General features: G+C 40.1%; 1 pseudogene; it reads left to right on the plus strand.

Annotated features, from left to right (window-relative positions):
* The first annotated feature begins 19,089 nt into the window (after positions 1–19,089).
* On the plus strand, positions 19,090–19,818 carry LOC128045577 (E3 ubiquitin-protein ligase RNFT1-like; annotated as a pseudogene).
* The last annotated feature ends 3,701 nt before the right edge of the window (positions 19,819–23,519 follow it).

Genomic DNA, 23,519 nt, shown 5'->3' on the forward strand with positions numbered 1-23,519 from the left:
CAAATACCAACAAACAATACTGAGCTCCTAACATTAAAGGGTAGATTCCCTGCCTGAAAGATCCAGGACACTTTTCTCTTCCCTCCATCCTGTTCAACAAACCATCCATACCAGAGCAGACTGAGGCAAGTCCCTGGGGCAGCATGATCCTATCTAGACAAGGCAGGGAGAGAGGGGGGATTCCAGATAAAAGAGGGCCCAAAAGAGGAAGAAAAGTTTTTCCTTACTGACCATAATAGATGTCTGCACGTGGCATGACCCTGTACAAAGAACTCACTCTTTTTTACTCAAGCCCAAAGTGAAATACTATTTTTTACCTTATCTCAACACTTTCTATATGACTGACTACAGATGGGGCTTTCCTAGTGGCTCAAATGGCAAAAAATCAGCCTGGGATCCAGGAGGCCCAGGTTTAATCGCTGGGCAGGAAGATCCCCTAGAGAAGGGAATGGCAACCCACTCTAATGTTCTTGCCTGGAGAATCCCATAGACAGAGCAGCCTGGTGGGTTACTGTCCATGGAGTCAGGACATTTTGCCCAAAGCCCTTCTGATGCCAGCTTCCTCATAACAATTAGTAACCATGAGGGTTTTGAGCTGCAGCATGAATGTCCTGCATAGTTCTTTCACTGGGAAAAAAGTAAACCTAAATAAAAGAGTTTTTCTACCAAAGTTGTTCCCTCAAATGAAAAGCACAATTTTTTGTCCAGCCAAGAGGAAAAAATTTAACTTAAAAAAAAAAGTCACCGGAAAAGCCCAATTCCTTGGGTAAATAAGGTCAGATAACTTGACACCTAACACACAACACATAGTCTCCTGAAAGACTTAATAATTCTTTCACATCAGGCCCAGTAATGTAGCCAATAAGCCCATCAGGAAAAGTCAACAACTCTGGGGTTTTCTTGCTAAAAGACATCTGCTCTTTATTGATTCCAAACCCTGCATCTACTTCCATGGTTCTCAACCTACTAGACTTACCCCTTCCCTTTTCAACACTACTCCCGGGACAGCTCTAAAATGGAATTTATGCAGAACTATAACCTATCGACACACATAACTTTTAACAAATCAACATAATGCCCTGACTATAACACAAAGGAGAAACAAAAAAATAGAATTTTTAATAAACTGATCAGACACAGAAATACACAAAGATTAGTGAAGCAGTAGATGCATCTACATGTGGAATCCATGGGAATTTGACTTCTAACAAAGACTGATTTAGGTATGTTGTGTTGGGTATGCAAATACCAAAAGCAGCCTGGCCATTGGGTGATGAGGTTTTCCAAAATGGAGAACAACTCTTGGTAAAGTCTGAAGTTAATCATGTATACTCTTCCTTCAACTTACACAACTTTTGTGGTCATGGAAAATCCAACCTATTTTTAATCCATGGAAAAAGTACTATGAGTATATATGTAAAGCTACTTCCCGGGTGATGCAGTTGGAAAAGAATCTGCCTGCCAATGCAGGAGATGCAAGAGACACCAATTCAGTCCCTGGGTTGGGAAGATTCCCTGGATCTGGAGTAGGAAATGGCAACCTACTCAACTATTCTTGCCTGGAAAATTCCATGGAGTGGGAAGCCTGATGGGCTACAGCCCATGGGGTCACAAAGCATTGGACACAACTGAGAATGCACACAGCACATATATGCGAAGTGTTACGAGGTTCCAGACTCATAAACAACCTTTTCACCTACTTGAGTGACTGATGAGACATTCAAAAGTTATGTAGGATATCAAGCAATGCTTCCTTGTAAAAGACTGTCTTGCAGATTGCAAACTCCTTGTATCCCTGGCCTATGCCCATAATATGCCAATAGCATCATCTCACACAACCAAAACATCCCCCAATTTTCCAACACGCCCTCTAGGTACAGTATCATTCCTGTGATGATCAGACATACTTTTATTCATGTGTTTATGAAAATAAGAACATTTTAAAAGAAATTCACTTCAAATTTCAATTTTTCAGACTTAGCTTTGACTCTATATATATTACCTACATCAGTTCAGTCAGTTCAGTTCAGTCACTCAGTCGTGTCCGACTCTTTGCAACCCCATGAATCGCAGCACGCCAGGCCTCCCTGTCCATCACCAACTCCTGGAGTTCACTCAGACTCGGGTCCATCGAGTCAGTGATGCCATCCAGCCATCTCATCCTCTGTTGTCCTCTTCTCCTCCTGCCCCCAATCCCTCCCAGCATCAGAGTCTTTTCCAATGAGTCAACTCTTCTCATGAGGTGGCCAAAGTACTGGAGTTTTAGCTGTAGCATCATTCCTTCCAAAGAAATCCCAGGGCTGATCTCCTTCAGAATGGACTGGTTGGATCTCCTTGCAGTCCAAGGGGCTCTCAAGAGTCTTCTCCAACACCACAGTTCAAAAGCATCAATTCTTTGGCAGAAGAGTACAAATATGAGTTTTGGAGTCACATCTGAGTTTAAGGGCTTCCCAGGTGGCACTAGTGGTAAAGAACATGCTTGCCAGTGCAGGAGACCTAGGAGACAGAAGTTCAATCCCTGGGTCAGGAAAATCCTCTGGAGGAGGGAATGGCAACCCACTCCAGGATTCTTGCCTGGAGAATCTCACGGACAGAAAAGCCCGGTGGGCTACAGTCCATAGGGTCATAAACAGTCAGACATGACTGAAGCAACTTAGCACGCACACATCTGTGTTTAAATTTCAATTTCATCACTCACTACCTGGGTGACCTTAAGCAATCCCTTAATCTCTCTGATCAGCAGCTCTTTTCAATGAAAGAAAGAAAGGATGCCTTGACAGCAGGACCACAAATCTGACTCACACCCAACTCAGTAATGTCCTGATTGTCCATAAACAAATCTGGTACTTCTCCCAGGCTCCCATTCACTAGTTAATGGGAAAAGAATTAACTGCAGTTTAAATTCAATCCAATCTGCTAATTTAAACAATCCCTTTGGGCAGTATTGAGAATCTTTAGTGGAAAGAAAAATGTTTAGATTCTCAGCCTGTTTTCTGTGTCTGAGACCTGTGAAGTGGGGCCTCTTATCTGGTTTAAGCCTCTGCTATCACAATCTGGGGCTTTCCAAGTGGCACAGTGGTAAAGAATCTGCCTGCCAAAGCAGGAGACACAAGAGACGCCAGCCCAATCCCTGAGTCTGGAAGATCCCTGGAGGAGAAAATGGTAACCTTCTTGAATATTCTTCCCTGGGAAATCCCACGGACAGAGGAGCCTGCCAGGCTGCAGTCCATGGGGTGGCTACAGTTCATGGCGTCACAAAGAATCAGACATGACTGAGCACATCACAGTCCTAAAATCATTAGACTTCGAACAAAGGGCTTGCATTTCTGTTTTTCACTAGGCCCAGAAAATTATATAGCCAGTCTGGGCCTTCAAACAGCTGTCCCCTTGCCTAGCTTCTCTCCTGAAGATGACAACTGGGCATATGAAGACGAGGTATGAATGAGTCTTCATGACACTGATGAAAGGCTCTCCTGGCTTCAGGGAGGTCATTGGAATGCATTAGTAAGTTACTACTGGTCTCAAGATAGGGGCGGATTCATGTTGATGTATGGCAAAACCAATACAATATTGTAAAGTAAATAATAATAATAAATAAATGATAAGTGGTTAAAAAAAAAAAAAAGATAGTGGCCATTACTCACTGGGGCTTCTAGCTTGGTCAGAATCTAGCAACACTTCTGCATGACTCACCCTCGCCCCTATGATGCTGGCTGCAGCCTGTACAGCGATTTCTCAGTCCCTTATCCAGTCTACTGGCCTGGCAGTCCACCCTGTCTTGTCAGGGCAGGATGGGAAGATGGTGCCTTGGGAGGCCTACTGGCTTTTGTCACATCATCCATAAAATATGGGAAGTAGGAGCAACATAGAAAAAATAAAACTACAAGATCTCCTTTGACCCTGGTGTTGTGGTCATACCCCCAAGATGGTACAGATGGACAGAATAAAAGATGAGATTTCTAGAGCCCTCAGCTTGGAAACAGACATCTCCCCTCTTTACCCTTACTATTGCTCTCATTTTTGAGATGTATTTCAAGTCATGGGAAAAAGTTACAAGACATAAATTATTGTCTTCTCTCCCTATTTCCTTCCATAATGTCCTTGGCCAAAAAGTATGTGTGTTGGGGGTCGGGGGATCTTTACATTTAGTACATCATATCCTCCTGCTTCTTGATGTCAATTCTGTTAAGCCTTAACTGTGGACAAGGTGCCTTCTCTTTATGATGGGAACCCCTCTATGATCTGAGCTTTCTACTCAGCTAGTGATGTGTGAAATGGAAATAATTTGGCAAACCCTGTATCTCCACAACAACTGACTAAGAGGTTAAGAGCTCACCTTCTCCTTTTCTAGGACAATAAACCGCATTGCTCCCCCTCGGAAGTCTTCCCTTTGCAAATAAAAATATGACAGAAGAGGGAAATTCAAAGGCATCTATTTAACATTTGCAAAAATATTAAGCCAACAACATTTATTTTGCAGATTAGTTTTGGTTTTTAGGTTTCAACCCAAAATTTTCCTTGAGCTTCCCTGATGGCTCAGCAGTAAATAATCCACCTGCGATACAGGAGACCCGGGTTCAATCCCTTGGTCAGGAAGATCTCCTGGAGGAGGGCATGACAACTCAGAGGAGCCTGGCAGGCTACAGTCCATGAGGTCACAAAGAGTTGGACACAACTGAGCAACTAAGCACACACCTTTTCCTTTTACCACTAATTCTTGAGTATAGACACTATCCAAAGCAATCCAACAGAGATTCTACACATGAATATTTAGGGATGGAATCAGCTTCACTCCAAATCTCCTCTCTGAATCACAGCTCTGCATCTTTCTGTAAGTGGTCCATTGGGTCCTAACTTTGCATATCCAAAATTGAATCCATTCATCTTTCCCCAAAGCTAGCTTTCCTCTTTGACTTTCTTTTCTTATAAGCAGTAAAAAAAAATTAATAATAATAAGTGAATTTATAACAGTAGTTCCCAACCTTTCCTGGTTTATAGCATCCTTAGTGTCTTATTCATTTTTTCACACTGCCCCTGTACCAAAAGAAATACCTAATAGTTCCATTAATTAAGTAGCTAGATCCAAATAAATTTATAAGTATGCATGTCCTAACAATTTAATTATATTTAAAAAGCAATACACACAAAATTTTAAATAATATTTTCTTTGTTAACCACATTTACTTAATAGCAGGACATATGCACCTTCTGGGACCACACAACTCTGCAATCTTGGAACCAAATTGGACACCATCACACACACTTCCTGCTTTATAATCATTTTCATGCAGTACTTGCTTTTAGTCACAGCAACCACCAAAAATCCAGCTTTGCAAAGATACAACAGCACCAAAAGGAACTTATCATTATGATGTTAACATTGTGACCTGCATCAAGCTAGTAGTTTTTGTGATGTCCGGCAGTCTTGGAATATAATTACGTTTCCCTCAAAATGGTGGACTATCCTGCAACAGTCCCTGATAATTCACTGTGATGTCCCAGGCCACCTCACTCACAGTTTAGGGACTGCAGGGTTGGAATGACAGCTTGGAACACGCCTTGATAGATCAATGCAGTAATGACTCCCATGAGTCATGCCTCCTTGTACCCCTACTCTCATGCCAACGTGACTTGCTTTAACCAACGAGACATTAGTAAGTGTGATATAAGCAAAGGCTTAAAAAATATATGTACTTTGGGGTTTCTCCTCTCTTGCTGCTAGAAAACCTTCTGCTGCCATGTGGGTATACTCAGGCCATCCCCCTGAAGAATAAAATACCTGGTGGGCTGAGGGTCCAGTCATTCCAGCCATCCCAGACATATGACCATTCAGCTCAAGCCAGATAATCCAGACTGAAAGAGCGGCCCACTGACCCATGGAACCATAGAAAATCATAAAACCTTTTTCATTTTAAACTACTATGTTTGGGACATTTTTTTAGGTGACCAAACTAAATGACACAATGTTAAAATAACTGTACTTTATATTTTAGTCAATAGAAAATCAACAAGAAAACTAATTTCTTAATTAAATTGAATAGAGTTATTAAATAAATGAATGCATGGTCATTCAATTATCCCCTTAAAATTCTTCTGGAAATACCTTATAATTTCTAGTTATAGCCTCAGAAACAAATCTTGAAGTTGATAAGCATTTCAGTGACAACTAGATTAGAAAATTGACTTCATTTGTTTGAACCACAGTTCCTAAAATTATAATGTAAGTGATTATTAATCTATAAGGAAGCCTGATTGTTTTTTTTTTTTTTTTTTTTTTTAATTTTAAAATCTTTAATTCTTACATGTGTTCCCAAACATGAACCCCCCTCCCACCTCCCTCCCCATAACATCTCTGTGGGTCATCCCCATGCACCAGCCCCAAGCATGCTGTATCCTGCATCAGACATAGACTAGCGATTCAATTCTTACATGATAGTATACATGATAGAATGCCACTCTCCCATATCATCCCACCCTCTCCCTCTCCCTCTGAGTCCAAAAGTCCGTTATAGACAGCTGCGTCTTTTTCCTGTCTTGCATACAGGGTCGTCATTGCCATCTTTCTAAATTCCGTATATATGTGTTAGTATGCTGTATTGGTGTTTTTCTTTCTGGCTTACTTCACTCTGTATAATCGGCTCCAGTTTCGTCCATCTCATCAGAACTGATTCAAATGAATTCTTTTTAACGGCTGAGTAATACTCCATTGTGTATATGTACCACAGCTTTCTTATCCATTCATCTGCTGATGGACATCTAGGTTGTTTCCATGTCCTGGCTATTATAAACAGTGCTGCGATGAACATTGGGGTACATGTGTCTCTTTCAATTCTGGTTTCCTCGGTGTGTATGCCCAGCAGTGGGATTGCTGGGTCATAAGGGAGTTCTATTTGCAATTTTTTAAGGAATCTCCACACTGTTCTCCATAGTGGCTGTACTAGTTTGCATTCCCACCAACAGTGTAGGAGGGTTCCCTTTTCTCCACACCCTCTCCAGCATTTATTGCTTGCAGATTTTTGGATCGCAGCCATTCTGACTGGTGTGAAGTGGTACCTCATTGTGGTTTTGATTTGCATTTCTCTGGTAATGAGTGATGTTGAGCATCTTTTCATGTGTTTGTTAGCCATCCGTATGTCTTCTTTGGAGATGTGTCTATTTAGTTCTTTGGCCCATTTTTTGATTGGGTCATTTATTTTTCTGGAATTGAGCTGCATAAGTTGCTTGTATATTTTTGAGATTAGTTGTTTGTCAGTTGCTTCATTTGCTATTATTTTCTCCCATTCAGAAGGCTGTCTTTTCACCTTGCTGATATTTTCCTTTGTTGTGCAGAAGCTTTTAATTTTAATTAGATCCCATTTGTTTATTTTTGCTTTTATTTCCAGAATTCTGGGGGGTGGATCATAGAGGATCCTGCTGTGATTTATGTCTGAGAGTGTTTTGCCTATGTTCTCCTCTAGGAGTTTTATAGTTTCTGGTCTTACATTTAGGTCTTTAATCCATTTTGAGTTTATTTTTGTGTGCGGTGTTAGAAAGTGATCTAGTTTCATTCTTTTACAAGTGGTTGACCAGTTTTCCCAGCACCACTTGTTAAAGAGATTGTCTTTACTCCATTGTATATTCTTGCCTCCTTTGTCAAAGATAAGGTGTCCATATGTGTGTGGATTTATCTCTGGGCTTTCTATTTTGTTCCATTGATCTATATGTCTGTCTTTGTGCCAGTACCATACTGTTTTGATGACTGTGGCTTTGTAGTAGAGCCTGAAGTCAGGCAAGTTGATTCCTCCAGTTCCATTCTTCTTTCTCAAGATTGCTTTGGCAATTCGAGGTTTTTTGTATTTCCATACAAATCTTGAAATTATTTGTTCTAGTTCTGTGAAAAATATGGCTGGTAGCTTGATAGGGATTGCATTGAATTTGTAAATTGCTTTGGGTAGTATACTCATTTTCACTATATTGATTCTTCCGATCCATGAACATGGTATATTTCTCCATCTATTAGTGTCCTCTTTGATTGCTTTCATCAGTGTTTTATAGTTTTCTGTATATAGGTCTTTAGTTTCTTTGGGTAGATATATTCCTAAGTATTTTATTCTTTTCGTTGCAATGGTGAATGGAATTGTTTCCTTAATTGCTTTTTCTACTTTCTCATTATTGGTGTATAGGAATGCAAGGGATTTCTGTGTGTTGATTTTATATCCTGCAACTTTACTATATTCATTGATGAGCTCTAGTAATTTTCTGGTGGAGTCTTTAGGGTTTTCTATGTAGAGGATCATGTCATCTGCAAACAGTGAGAGTTTTACTTCTTCCTTTCCAATTTGGATTCCTTTTATTTCTTTCTCTGCTCTGATTGCTGTGGCCAAAACTTCCAGAACTATGTTGAATAGTAGCGGTGAAAGTGGACACCCTTGCCTTGTTCCTGACTTTAGGGGAAATGCTTTCAATTTTTCACCATTGAGGATAATGTTTGCTGTGGGTTTGTCATATATAGCTTTTATTATGTTGAGGTATGTTCCTTCTATTCCTGCTTTCTGGAGAGTTTTAATCATAAATGGATGTTGAATTTTGTCAAAGGCCTTCTCTGCATCTATTGAGATAATCATATGGTTTTTATTTTTCAGTTTGTTAATGTGGTGAATTACATTGATTGATTTGCGGATATTGAAGAATCCTTGCATCCCTGGGATAAAGCCCACTTGGTCATGGTGTATGATCTTTTTAATGTGTTGTTGGATTCTGATTGCTAGAATTTTGTTGAGGATTTTTGCATCTATGTTCATCAGTGATATTGGCCTGTAGTTTTCTTTTTTTGTGACATCTTTGTCAGGTTTTGGTATTAGAGTGATGGTGGCCTCATAGAATGAGTTTGGAAGTTTACCTTCCTCTGCAATTTTCTGGAAGAGTTTGAGTAGGATAGGTGTTAGCTCTTCTCGAAATTTTTGGTAGAATTCAGCTGTGAAGCCGTCTGGACCTGGGCTTTTGTTTCCTGGAAGATTTCTGATTACAGTTTCAATTTCCGTGCTTGTGATGGGTCTGTTAAGATTTTCTATTTCTTCCTGGTTCAGTTTTGGAAAATTGTACTTTTCTAAGAATTTGTCCATTTCTTCCATGTTGTCCATTTTATTGGCATACAACTGCTGATAGTAGTCTCTTATGATCCTTTGTATTTCTGTGTTGTCTGTTGTGATCTCTCCATTTTCATTTCTAATTTTATTGATTTGATTTTTCTCTCTTTGCTTCTTGATGAGTCTGGCTAATGGTTTGTCAATTTTATTTATCCTTTCAAAGAACCAGCTTTTGGCTTTGTTGATTTTTGCTATGATCTCTTTTGTTTCTTTTGCATTTATTTCTGCCCTAATTTTTAAGATTTCTTTCCTTCTACTAACTCTGGGGTTCTCCAATTCTTCCTTTTCTAGTTGCTTTAGTTGTAGAGTTAGGTTATTTATTTGACTTTTTTCTTGTTTCTTGAGGTATGCCTGTATTGCTATGAACTTTCCTCTTAGCACTGCTTTTATAGTGTCCCACAGGTTTTGGGTTGTTGTGTTTTCATTTTCATTAGTTTCTATGCATATTTTGATTTCTTTTTTGATTTCTTCTGTGATTTGTTGGTTATTCAGAAGTGTGTTGTTCAACCTCCATATGTTGGAATTTTTAGTAGTTTTTCTCCTGTAATTGAGATCTAATCTTAATGCATTATGGTCAGAAAAGATGCTTGGAATGATTTCGATTTTTTTGAATTTATCAAGTTTAGATTTATGGCCCAGGATGTGATCTATCCTGGAGAAGGTTCCATGAGCACTTGAGAAAAAGGTGAAATTCATTGTTTTGGGGTGAAATGTCCTATAGATATCAATTAGGTCTAATTGATCTAATGTATCATTTAAAGTTTGCGTTTCTTTGTTAATTTTCTGTTTAGTTGATCTGTCCATAGGTGTGAGTGGGGTATTAAAGTCTCCCACTATTATTGTGTTATTGTTGATTTCCCCTTTCATACTTGTTAGCATTTGTCTTACATATTGCGGTGCTCCTATGTTGGGTGCATATATATTTATAATTGTTATATCTTCTTCTTGGATTGATCCTTTGATCATTATGTAGTGGCCTTCTTTGTCTCTTTTCACAGCCTTTGTTTTAAAGTCTATTTTATCGGATATGAGTATTGCCACTCCTGCTTTCTTTTGGTCTCTATTTGCGTGGTATATCTTTTTCCAGCCCTTCACTTTCAGTCTGTATGTGTCCCTTGTTTTGAAGTGGGTCTCTTGTAAGCAGCATATAGAGGGGTCTTGTTTTTGTATCCATTCGGCCAGTCTTTGCCTTTTGGTTGGGGCGTTCAACCCATTTACGTTTAAGGTAATTATTGATAAGTATGATCCCGTTATCATTTACTTTATTGTTTTGGGTTCGGGTTTATACACCCTTTTCGTGTTTCCTGTCTAGAGAATATCCTTTAGAATTTGTTGGAGAGCTGGTTTGGTGGTGCTGAATTCTCTCAGCTTTTGCTTCTCTGTAAAGCTTTTGATTTCTCCTTCGTATTTGAATGAGATCCTTGCTGGGTACAGTAATCTGGGATGTAGGTTATTGTCTTTCATCACTTTAAGTATGTCTTGCCATTCCCTCCTGGCCTGAAGAGTTTCTATTGAAAGATCAGCTGTTATCCTTATGGGAATCCCCTTGTGTGTTATTTGTTGTTTTTCCCTTGCTGCTTTTAATATTTGTTCTTTGTGTTTGATCTTTGTTAATTTGATTAATATGTGTCTTGGGGTGTTTCGCCTTGGGTTTATCCTATTTGGAACTCTCTGTGTTTCTTGGACTTGGGTGATTATTTCCTTCCCCATTTTAGGGAAGTTTTCAACTATTATCTCCTCAAGGATTTTCTCATGGTCTTTCTTTCTGTCTTCTTCTTCTGGGACTCCTATAATTCGAATGTTGGAGCGTTTCATATTGTCCTGGAGGTCTCTGAGATTGTCCTCGTTTCTTTTAATTCGTTTTTCTTGTTTCCTCTCTGATTCATTTATTTCTACCATTCTATCTTCTATTTCACTAATCCTATCTTCTGCCTCCGTTATTCTACTATTTGTTGCCTCCAGAGTGTTTCTGATCTCATTTATTGCGTTATTCATTATATTTTGACTCTTTTTTATTTCATCTAGGTCCTTGTTAAACCTTTCTTGCATCTTCTCAATCCTTGTCTCTAGACTATTTATCTGTGATTCTATTTTGATTTCAAGATTTTGGATCATTTTCACTATCAATATTCGGAATTCCTTCTCAGGTAGATTCCCTACTTCTTCCTCTTTTGTTTGGTTTGGTGGGCAACTCTCCTGTTCCTTTACCTGCTGAGTATTCCTCTGTCTCTTCATCTTGGTTATATTGCTGGGTTTGGGGTGGCCTTTTTGTATTCTGGTAGTTTGTGGAGTTTTCTTTATTATGGAGCTTCCTCACTGTGGATGGGGTTCTATCAGTGGCTTGTCAAGGTTTCCTGGTTAGGGAGGCTTGTGTTGGAGTTCTGGTGGGTGGAGCTGGGTTTCTTCTCTCTGGAGTGCAGTGGAGTGACCAGTAATGGGTTATGAGACATCAAGGGTTTTGGAATAATTTTGAGCTGCCTGTATATTGAAGCTCAGGGGAGTGTTCCTGTGTTGCTGGAGAATTTGAGTGGTATGTCTTGTTTTGGAACTTGTTGGCCCTTGGGTGGAGCTTGGTTTCAGTGTAGGTATGAAGGCATTTGATGAGCTCCTATTGCTTAATGTTCCCTGAATTCAAGAGTTCTCTAATGTTTTCAGGCTTTGGACATAAGCCTCCTGCTTCTGGCTTTCAGTTTTATTTTTACAGTAGCCTCTAGACTTCTCCAACTATACAGCACCGATGATAAAACATCTAGGTTAAAGATGAAAAGTTTCTCCACATTGAGGGACACTCAGAGAGGTTCACTGAGTTACAAGGAGAAGAGAAGATGGAGGGGGTAGTTAGAGGTAACTGGAATTAGATGTGGTGAGATCAAAAGAGGAGAGAGCAAGCTAGCCAGTAGTCACTTCCTTATGTGTGTTCTATAGTCTGGACCGCTCAGAGGTATTTACGGAGTTATACGGGGAAGAGGAGAGGGAGGAAGTAGACAGAGGTGACCAGGGGGATAAGAGAGAGGAATGAGAAGGAGAGAGACAAATCCTGCCAGTAACCAGTTCCTTAGGTGTTCTCCACTGGCTGGAACACACAGAGATTCACAGAGTTGGATAGAGAAGAGATGGGGGAGAAAAGAGGTAGAGGCCACCTGGTGGAGAAAAAGGAGAGTCCAAAGGAGGAGAGAGTGGTCAAGCCAGTAATCTCGCTCTCAGGTAAATTTGGGTAGTGAAGTTTGGGTTTTTAGATGTACAAAATTGACAACAGAAACCTAAGAGCAAAGATTAAAAATCTAGAGTAGAGGTTGGATTTTAAAAAATACAATATTAAAGAAAAGAAGCAGAAGGAAAAAGGAAGAAAGAAAAAAACACACAAGAATTATTTAAAAAACAAACAAACAAAAAAACAAAACAAACCAAAAAAAAACAAAAAACCACCAACAACCATCCAAAGGCTATATATGGTGTTTGCCTTAAAAAAAAAAAAAAAAAAAAAAAAAAAAGTCTTTTTTTTAAAAAATATTAATAGTAGGTTATAGAAATAAAAATTAGAGGATAAATAGAAGACTTAACAATTAAAAAAATAGTTAGAAGAAAAAAAAAGGAAAAAAAAAAAAAGGAATGATTTTAAAATTATTAAAAATATATCTGGCCGTTCTCTGATGTTTTGGGCCGTGTGGGATCACTTCCAAGGTGGTTCCCTCTGTTTAACTTCTTCTGTTTGCTGGTTTTTTAGGCTCACTAGTTCAGTCGCGCTGTGGGGAGGGGGGATGCTGCAAACAAATAGCACTGTCGTGTGCACAGTGTCTCAGCCCCGCCTGACTTGTCCCTTCTTGCGGCGTACAAACCGCTCCGGCTCTACGATGCTCCGCCGGGAACCGTCTGGGGCCGGCCCTAGGCTGCGTGCACTTCCCCGGTCCAAGCCGCTCAGGCCGCCCTCAGAGGCACAGATTCGGCTGGGACTGCGTTTTGTGCCCTTCCCAGGTCCGAGTAGCTCAGGAGTTTGGCGAGCGCGATCGCCGCGGCGTGTCACCTTTTCTGCCGCTGCTGCTCAGCTTTCTGGGTGGACCGCTGGCATCCCCCGTGAGGCAGATTGTGAGTGTCCAGCACCCCCAGAAGTCTTAGCAAAGAGGCCTGCTTGCAGTTAGGTAAGTAAAGTCTCTCCGGGTCTGCAATTGCCCCTTTCCAGTCCTTATGGCTCTGGCTGCCTGTCCCCGGCGGGGGATGGTCTGCAGCCGGCTTTTTCCGTTCCGTCCTTTGTTCTGTGCTCGGTCCTGGCGGTGTCTTATGTTCGAGCTTTTCGCGTGGTAGCTATCCCACAGTCTGGTTTGCTAGCGCAAGTTAGATCGTTCTGCTTGCGCGTGGGGCGTTCCTGCCGGATTCTTACAAAGCACTGCAGCCTGCGCCTCCCGCGCGTCCCTGCCCTGCCCCCACTTCCCAATGGCGGATGCAGGCGTCTGTGCCGCTTTTCCGCTGGGGGAGTTACTGTTGGGCTTGTAATCTCTTGGTCTTAATTATTTCTTTATTTTTCCTTCCTGTTATGTTGCCCTCTGTGTTTCCAAGATTCGCCACTGACTCGGCAGGGAGAGTGTTTCCTGGTGTTTGGAAACCTCTCTTCTTAAAATTCCCTTCCCGGGACGGGCTTCCCTTCCCGGGACGGAGCTCCCTCCCCACCTCCTTTGTCTCCTTTTTCGTCTTTTATATTTTTTCCTACCTGTTTTTGAAGACAATGGTCTGCTTTTCTGGTTGCCTGATGACCTCTGCCAGCCTACCGAAGTTGTTTTGTGGAGTTTGCTCGGAGTTGAAATGTTCTTTTGAGGAATTTGTGAGGGAGAAAGTGGTCTTCCCGTCCTATTCCTCCGCCATCTTTTCGCAAGCCCCCCAGGAAGCCTGATTGTAAAGGAAAATTGTGAATTTTAATTTCGTTGTCAAAAAGGTGACTATAAATTTTGTTGCAAAGTATAAGAATAGCCCCTTCAACAAGGCCAGACCACTGACCACTATAACTAAGTGACTGAAACCCAGCTGCAAACTCAGAACTAAGTGAAAATGGCCTTAGAGCAACAGAAATGTTTGCCACAGGATGCTGAACCTTGCTACTAATCAGAGCCATTCCCGATCAAATGCTTTTTTGACATAGCAGAGTCTCAACCACATCACACAGATGGTCAGATGGAACAGCTGTCAGCAGGGAAAGTAGGCCATGACCATGTAAGTACAAGGAGCTGCTCTTTGGGACTACCTGTTTCTGCGTACTTGGAGAACATCACCATTCCACAAAGACATGTTCTTTGTAAGAATGAGACTGCATATCAAGAAAATATTGAAGGCTTGCAGAAATAAATTGAAAGCCCTTCAGTAAGATTTCCATTAAAAATGATGAAGAAAAATAGTATACATTCTTCAGGTAGTAAATGCTAGTTATCTAGAAACCTAACTTGTGTGGAAAATTCCATTTCCCAGGAGCCATTGAGAATGATGATGATTTTGGCACCTCCATGAATTAGAGGTCTTTGTCTGCACCAGTTCACCCTGGGCTTGTTAGCATCTACAGTTTTATTCTCTTGAGTAGAAGGATTCTCCCACCCCTCAATGGCCCCAAAATGTCTGAGGCACTGGCTCTTCTCAGACTTCAGCCCATCTTCCCAGGAAGGAGACCAAATGGGGCAGCAGGGGAACAGGATGAACATGGTCTCATTTTGGCCCACGCTCCTTTCTGACCAGGTGAGGCTCTGCAGCAAACAGAAGGGGATGGAGTCAGTAGCCACAGATCTTGAGGGGGCTGGTTCCTGTGTGAGCGTCCATGTAAGGAGGTGTCCAGATGGGAAGAGATGACCCAATTCCAGATCTCCTCCTTGTGGCCAAGACCCTGCTCACCCTACCAAGAAAATCAAGACAAAAGAAGAAGGGAAAGCACACACTAGCCACCATGAACACAGACAGCACAGTGGTGAAAACAGCCTGAAAAAACTGAAAACATTAATTGCTCAGTTATGTCTGACTCTCTGCGACCCCATAGTCTGTAGCCCACCAGGCTCTTCTGTCCATGGGATTCTCCAGGCAAGAATACTGGGGTGGGTCTCTATGCTCTCCTCCAGGGGATCTTCTTGACCCAGGGATTGAACCCAGGTCTCCCACATTGCAGGTGGATTCTTTACCATCTGAGCCACCAGGGAAACCCAAAATACTGGAGTAGGTAGCCATTCCCTTTTTCAGGGAATCTTCCAGACCCAGGGAAGCCTATACAGAAGCAAACATGTAATGAGCCTATTTTATGTCATTACAGAAACTTTCTAAAATATGGATGAGAGAGAGGAAAAGAGCAAACTGTATACATACATATAATAAGTGTGTTCATACATGAAGTACTATATTAGAATCTTTCCTTTATGTGTCAATATGTGCAACAATGGATTGTTTTGAATTGCTGCATCATATCCAATTTTATTGACACATCTTTTAAATTCATCCCATGTTTTTTAATGTCTGAATTCTATTTTGTTGTTTTTGTGATTTCTTGCAGGCATCAGGAAGCCCCAATTCAAGGCTATTTGAGCAATAAAGAGGAGACTGACAGGAGGAAATCAAGATATCAACCTTACTTTTGATTAAAATTGCATAAAGAACACGGATCAGGTATGCAACTCTTTGAGATTCCTAAAGCAGTAGCTGGAATTAAACAGAATTTCCCAAAAATGCACAGACAGGGCTGGGAAACCACAGCCTTCCCAGTGAAGGAAAGCCTTCCCATAAAAGCTCCCCCTGCAGGAAGCTGATGAGAGCATATACTCTCCACAGGCAGACATTCCAAAGCCTCCTAAAAGTGGGATTCCTAGTCAAAGCTGAAAGCATTTCTGAAACTTTGCACACATACTATCCAACTGATGAGGAAGGTGGTACAGACATACTCCCAACAGCAACACCTTTTGTTATTGTGACAGGTTCAAATGGTATCACATTGTTTGGTTTGCATTTCTCCTTGTGTAAATTTTTCTGTATAAGTATTGGCCATTTTTATTTCTTCTCTTCTGACTGCTTTGATATGCCTTTTATCCATTTCCCTAGTAAGAGCTTCATATTCTTATTCATTTGTAAGATGTAAACATATTCAGGCAAGTCGCTCTTCTTAATCTTGGAATTGTGATGCATAGAGTAGTAGTTAGCATCATAAGCCTGACAAAGCATGATGCTAATGTTGAGAGTGATCATTTCCATATTTATTAAAACTTTTACTTGGGCAAAAATAAGAACCTATTTGAAGAAGAGATGGGTTTTCAGAAAAGATCAAGATTTATTGCCAATAGAAGTGCTCAGATTTAATATCTTCTGATATTTAGTCCATGCACTGACATTTTTATTCCAAATCTTAAGAAACTTGATTATTGATCCAGAAATTTCTGATATGAAATATCCTTATGGATGTACCTTATTTCATTACATATTCAACACATATAAATTTTAAATTTTGGATAAAAATGTAACTACTTGTTCTTTTATTAAAAGATTGCCATCAGAAACTTCAGGTATAAACTAGTGACTCAGGCAAGTTGCAACGTCAAAATGACTGAACTTATACAGATGTTATGGAACTAACAGTTCCAGGATGTTGATCCGTAACTTGCCAAGAATAGCTACTTTATATTTTTTGGTATTACCACTGACAAACAGAATACTCTTCAAAGAACTTTTATGGTTTATTCAATAGTAGTTTTATAAAAGGTCATAAAGCAGTGGATATTGAATAATCACTCACAAACAATGCCTTAACAAAAATGACTTCAGCCATTCTTTCTATTAAGAAAATCACCAAATCATTAAATTTCAGAATTCTAGGATTCCTGCTATTATGCCATTCCCAAATCTTTCCTGTATCATCTTTATGTTTCTCTATAAACAAAAATGATGACAGCTCTCATCATTCATCACCATTCATTAATTCAATAGACATTTTTAAGAGCCTACTAACATCCCTAAGAACTTAACTACATTTGGAGCTAAGGATAAACGCAAGTAAAACAGTTCCTACCCTCAAGGAAAACATGGTCTATAGCAGTGGTCCCCATCTTTTTTGACAACAGGGACCAGTTTCCATGGACAACTTTTCCATGAACTGGGTCATGAGATGATTTCAGGTTAATTCAAGTGCATTACATTTATTGTATACTTTATTTCTGCCAATGGCACCCCACTCCAGTACTCTTGCCTGGAAAATCCCATGGATGGAAGAGCCTGGTGGGCTGCAGTCCATGGGGTTGCTAAGAGTCGGACACGACTGAGCAACTTCTCTTTCAATTTTCACTTTCAACTTTCACGCATTGGAGAAGGAAATGGCAACCCACTCCAGTGTTCTTGCCTGGAGAATCCCAGGGATGGGGGAACCTGGTGGGCTGCTGTCTATGAGGTCGCACAGAGTCGGACATGACTGAAGCGACGCAGCAGCAGCAGCAGCAGGATATTCTGCCTTGACTTAGGGTTCAGGTTCAGGCTCCTATAAGAATCTAATGCCGCTGCTGATGTGACAGGACATGGAGCTCAGGCAATAATGTGAGCAATGAGGAGTGGCTATAAATATAGATAAAGCTTCACTCACTCGCCCATCACTCATCTCCTGCTGTGCACTCCAGTTCCTAACAGGCCACAGACCAGTATCAGTCTGTGGGGCCAGGGATTGGGAGCCCCTAGTCTATAGTTCATGGTCCAGCAGAGGAGATAGTCTATAGCTTACATAATGAGGGAGATAGGTAAGTATTAAAGAGAATGCACTGTGATATAATCAAGCACTAAGACAGCCACTGAGTCTGGGGGAATCAGAGGAGGCTTCCAGGAGGAAGTGTCCAGGAGGAAGTGGTGAATCGCTGAATCCTGGAGAATGAGCAGGTTCTAACCAGAAAAAGAAAACAAAGGGAATTCAGGGGAGCTTGTGTAAAGGCACAGAGGCAGGATGGGCCACAAGGTGGAGAACCACTATAAGAAATTCGGTTCAGTTGAAGCACAGAGTAGGGGAGAGGACAGACAATGGTGAGAGACTGCATTACGGAAAGAATATTCCATCTTTACCCTCAATGAATGCTGACAAAAATCGATGACAAAAAGGCTATTCTTACCCTCCTCCTCCATCTCACAAAGAAACAAGCCCAGTGAGATTAAGTGACTTGCCGAGGGTTGTATATTTCACAAATGACTAAGATAAGATTTCAGTTTAGAGTTTCTTATTCCAGAGCCACAGCTCATCTGCTCAGCATGAACAGATTTTATACTATGCTGGGAATTAAAATTTGACCTGGGGGTGATGGGAGGCCAAGAATTTTGGAGAATGACATGGTCCACTGTGCCTTTCAAAAGGATGGCCCAAGTTCCTGAGGGGAAGAAACAGGGCTACATATGAGATGGAACCACTACATACAGTTATGTGTGTTGTATCCTCTACAAGCTGGGAAGAGTCATGAAATGGCACCTTTGACATGGTGCGGCGCCTGACCTACACGGCCAGATTTAGTGCAGCTGCGAGTAAGAAGGCTAGCAGACTCCCCTCAAGCTCTGACTTGACCATGCCACTGCTACCGAAGGACAACTTAGTGACTCCCTGATTCAGCCACTCTCCTTTCTGCACCCCTCCTTCTCCAGCCTCAGTTTCTGGTCCAAGCAGGCTCTGCTGCAGCAATTTGAATAAACTGAGTCTTGTCTCCTGCTGTCCCTGACAGCACTATGGGGCCTCCATCCACTCATGAGAGGAAACACAGTACTAATGCAAAGAAGTTTGGATTAGAGGAAAAGCATACCAGGGCCATGCCAGTCCTCCAGGAACTGCAGGTCCTGAGGCTGCCTAACCTCCCAAAGTGCCTTTGCAACCAGATGGACAGGAGAAGGACCTTGCCTTCATTCTGGAGACCCATATCTAGAGATTAATACCCAGACAAATGCCATGCCTAAAGGATATGCTGAAAATCCAAACTCCAGAAAAGTATGAAATTTCTCTTGGAACTGGGCCTCTGAATAATTTTCAAGTCAGGCTTTTCTAAGAAAAAGGTGCTTAAAGATCCAGTAAGCTTGGTTACTGGTGTTCTTAGCAGGATTTTCCATTCTCTTTCATTCTCAGTCTCTTTATTACAACTTAATCTTTTTAAATCCTATTTTGGATCATTTGAACTTCTCAGAAGTACTTTGGATTATTGGAATTACAGACTTCATTTTGAAATTGCTTTTCATGGCTCAAAACGTCTTATTATAGTGGTGCCTTCTTTCATCCTGCTTTTTAAAGTCAAGGGTTCCTGGGGTATGCTCTTAGAAGAATTAAGTCAATTTTACTGAATTTTATCCCCTATCAGTTTTGGTTTCATTACCTTATTTGCCTCAGGGAGTTTAATAGTATAATTAAATAGGTTCTTTGGATATTACTTGCTTTATTCTACCTCATTTTAAAGCTTTTGGATTTTTTGGAAATCTAAGAACTTTCAGATAGGTTTGTGAATATTTTTTACACAACCAAGTTACAGAGTGACTTATTCAGATGTGGGTGATACTTGTTCAATATGTGAAGCTGAATTTCAGAAAAGTATTCTTCCCTTCTGTCAGCATATATTTTTTGAAGAGTGCATTACCTTATGGTTTTACAAAAAAAAAAGTATGTCCAGTGAGCAAGACTGTGATTTTAGACCGTAATCCCAAATGGAAAGATGGGGCTGACTCATCACACCTTCAAATATAATTAAGTATTATAAACTATTAAAACCAAAAAATACCAATTTCATTTGGTTACAGTCACTATTGCTAAAGGCATTAGGATGGATTTCAGTACTAAAAACTAAGAAAAGTATTTCCAAACATTTTTAGAACACTATAATAAGATTTAAGCGTGTTTTAATTTTTTTAATTTAAATTAGTGAAAGAACACTGTTTTTGAAAATATAATAGTCAACCTAATTTGTATGTCAACAATACTTCTTCAGTCCTAATTACTTGACCTATGATTGCCATGTAGAATTGTAAATATGTTTTCTTGTTAATTTTACCAAAATCAGCAATGGATAGCTAACTAGAACTAATTGTTTTAGAGAAATTTGGGTCTTCTTTTCTGACACTGTTTCAGAATAATGAATATTTTTCATAATATTTTAAGATAGATTTCTATCCAAAATCTGAAATTTTTTAAAATTTTCATAAGATATATTTGAAATGAAAGTTTCATATATTATATTTTACCTAAAACCATTAGATTTTCTAAGTGCATATTAATTTACTGAGGATGATATATTTTAATATTGTATTACTCTTTGTTATATGATTGGAAATCAGTAAGAATTAACCATTAAATTATCTCAAAACCTCAGTGTTAGTGCAAAGATTACATTATGGTGTGGCTTCCCCCCAAACCTATTGTCCTCAAGGTAACCACCATCAAGCTGAAACAGAAAGGCATAGGGGCAAGGAAGCAAATAAATAAACTTGAGAACAACATCTAGGCAAAACTTTGAATATAAATACTGGCATGTGGAACTGACTAGAAACTAACAGATCAAACATGTTTTAAACGTCTGGGTAAACTGTACTGCCAAATAAACATTATTTTAACCTGAAAAAACCTTTGGCTGTTGCCCCCCAAAACTGAGAACATGAAATGTGATCACTAAGCTGACAACAGCTTTTGCAGTCTGCTAAAGCTACAACTCATACCAAAATGGATCCTGCTGAATTCAATAAGAAAATTAAGAATCAATAACCTTGAGAAGAAAAATTCTTCTTTTTAAAGAAGTTTTTTTAAAAAGATTTTTAAAAAATTTTTAAACCTGCTTCTTTATGAAACTGTGTATATGCACGCATATACACACATATGTGGTATGTTTCCAGATAATGAATGATATTCACGCAACAAAACATAACTTGAAATGGTCTTCATTTAATGCCACATTTTTCAAGCTCCCTCTTTGTGGCAAGTATCCTGCAAGGTGTCTATGACTGGAAGATAAATAAATGATTTACCAGGACATAGAATCACTCACAGACTAATACAATTGGTAGGCACGTCGACAGCTTAACCAGGATACATGAGGGCACATGCTGTTATAAAAATAGAACCCACCAGAACTACAAAGGTTGGGAAAGAATCAGGAGCAACTGAATTTCCCTAACCCAATAATGAAGATCATTCTTGATCAGACCCAATCTGCCTTTGAAGGCTGAAATCTTACTACTTTTCTTCACACAATTATTTGCTCTCATACCCAAGCTCCACTTTTCCACTTCCATGCCTTGCCCTCTGCCTATGACCTATTGCTGGGCACCATTTAAAGTTCTACTAAAATTTCACCCATGAAATCATCTCTGGTGCCAATGGGGTGGACTGTTCCCTCTCTGAGCTCCCATCAGCTCTCACTGCCTCTCAGGAAGTTACCATTCTCTGCCATGTATCATAGCTATTTTCTGACTTGCTGGTCTTTTCTGTGGAGACTAAACTGTAAACCCCCTGAGAACCAGGAACATTTCTAGTCATTTTTTATATTCCCAGTACCAGGTATGGCACTTTGTAGTACATAGTGCATGTTCAATAGGTATTTTCTGAATTTAGAATTTTAAACCCACAACTCACTCGTTGAGGATGCTGACTCAGCACATATCAGTAGTCACTGTATGCTTTGGCCCAGAGCCTAAATGTTTGATATATCATGTTTTCTCATGGGAGGAGGGCAACTTTGTAAGAGGATTCAGTGATAATGAACAAGAAAGTAAAAATAATGCTCACTTGTTTCACAAAAATTAAGAAACTTCAATAGACAGTAGTTTACTGGTTAGAAAAGATTGAAATCTCCAAGTCTTCTGTACTGTAAAGGCATCTTTTCTGGAAGAATCTCTATTAACTTTCAAAATATCATGTTCAGCATTTGATCTTGAACAATCAGAAAGAAGAAAATGGGCAACTGTCTCTCTTTTGAAATTCAATACCATTAGCAAATGCTATTGGAGTGAGGATAGGTAGGTGAGGAGAAAATATTGACTATAAGGTTCCCACAATAATGTCAGAAGAGAGCTAGAAGCTAAAGGTTTTAGTATGCACAAGTTTTTTTAACTGAGGTGAACTCTAAGTTTTTGTTAACAAGAGCAGACAAGAAAGAAAATATAAATAAATTAATCTATGGATAACATCTCCATAAAGTATATGGATAGTAGAGAGATTTTTGTGGAAGTAGTCCCAATCTGTTGGGTTCTGGAGCCTGTTGACCACTGTAATTATTGTAAGGAGACATGAAACAGGCACAGAAAATCTTGCCTGTGGATATACCTATACATACGTGCTACCATTTGACACAAACATGTAGATATTTCACTGATGAGTAACAGAATGTAAGACAGGTTGGAGGAGCCAGGTAGGCTGATCTAGCTTCTCACATGGGAAGAGCTGTCAGAGGCAGAGACGGGACTCTACTCACCACCATCATGGGTGCACATGATCAGTGCGAGTGATCATGGCAGGAGCATGGGCTTTGAAAGCCTTGAGCAGAAAAGAGAGGTGGCAGAGTCAGCACAACGGCATAGGCTTCATAGCGAACAATAGGATTGCTCACATCTTTGGAAAGCTACCACATTCATAAAATTCTATGTATGGTTACTTTTTTGTGGGAGATGGTTAAGGGGCTGAGCTTCTGGATTTGGCCCTGGGCTCATCTGAAATAGCAAAAAAAAAAAAAAAAAATAGTGGGAGTAAAAGGAAGCATGAGGCATTAAAGAGGGGAAACTCAAGGAATCATGAGTAAGCACTTTGCCTATTACAGATCCTGGAAATAGAGCTCTAGCCTAATTTAATCTGATCTTCAGGGGACCTTGAGCAGTATCTGAGTTTCTTATAGAAATTCACTTAAAAGTGTTCCTGAATTCTTAGAAGCATTTTGTCATTGTGTATGTGTTTCCTCAATTCCAATTGATGGAATAATGCAGAAAAAAAGTTTTATATTACAAAAAAGTCAATTTTCCTACTACATGAGTTCAGAATTAGTACTTTCAGAGCATTGACCAGTTATGACTAGTATCAAGACAAACATGAATTTGTTAGCTTCATCAGAGAGGAAAGGCTGAACTGGATCCACTGCAGACTATGAAATGCCATGGAAGCCACAGTCTCTTCTACAAAACTAGAAAAGAAACTAGAAAACTACAAAACATCACAAAACTAAACACACCCTGCCCCATGTTCTATGAACAAATAGGACTGTTGGTCACAAGGAAGGCCCAGAATGGATGTAAATGGTCCAGTTCAGTTCAGTTCATTTGCTCAGTCATGTCCAACTCTTTGGGACCCCATGGACTGCAGCATGCCAGGCTTCCCTGTCCATCACCAACTCCCAGAGCTTATTCAAACTCATGTCCGTCGAGTCAGTGATGCCATCCAGCCATCTCATCCTCTGTCATCCACTTCTC

The sequence above is a fragment of the Budorcas taxicolor genome, chromosome 3 (genome assembly GCF_023091745.1).
Source record: "Budorcas taxicolor isolate Tak-1 chromosome 3, Takin1.1, whole genome shotgun sequence".
NCBI lineage: Eukaryota > Metazoa > Chordata > Mammalia > Artiodactyla > Bovidae > Budorcas > Budorcas taxicolor.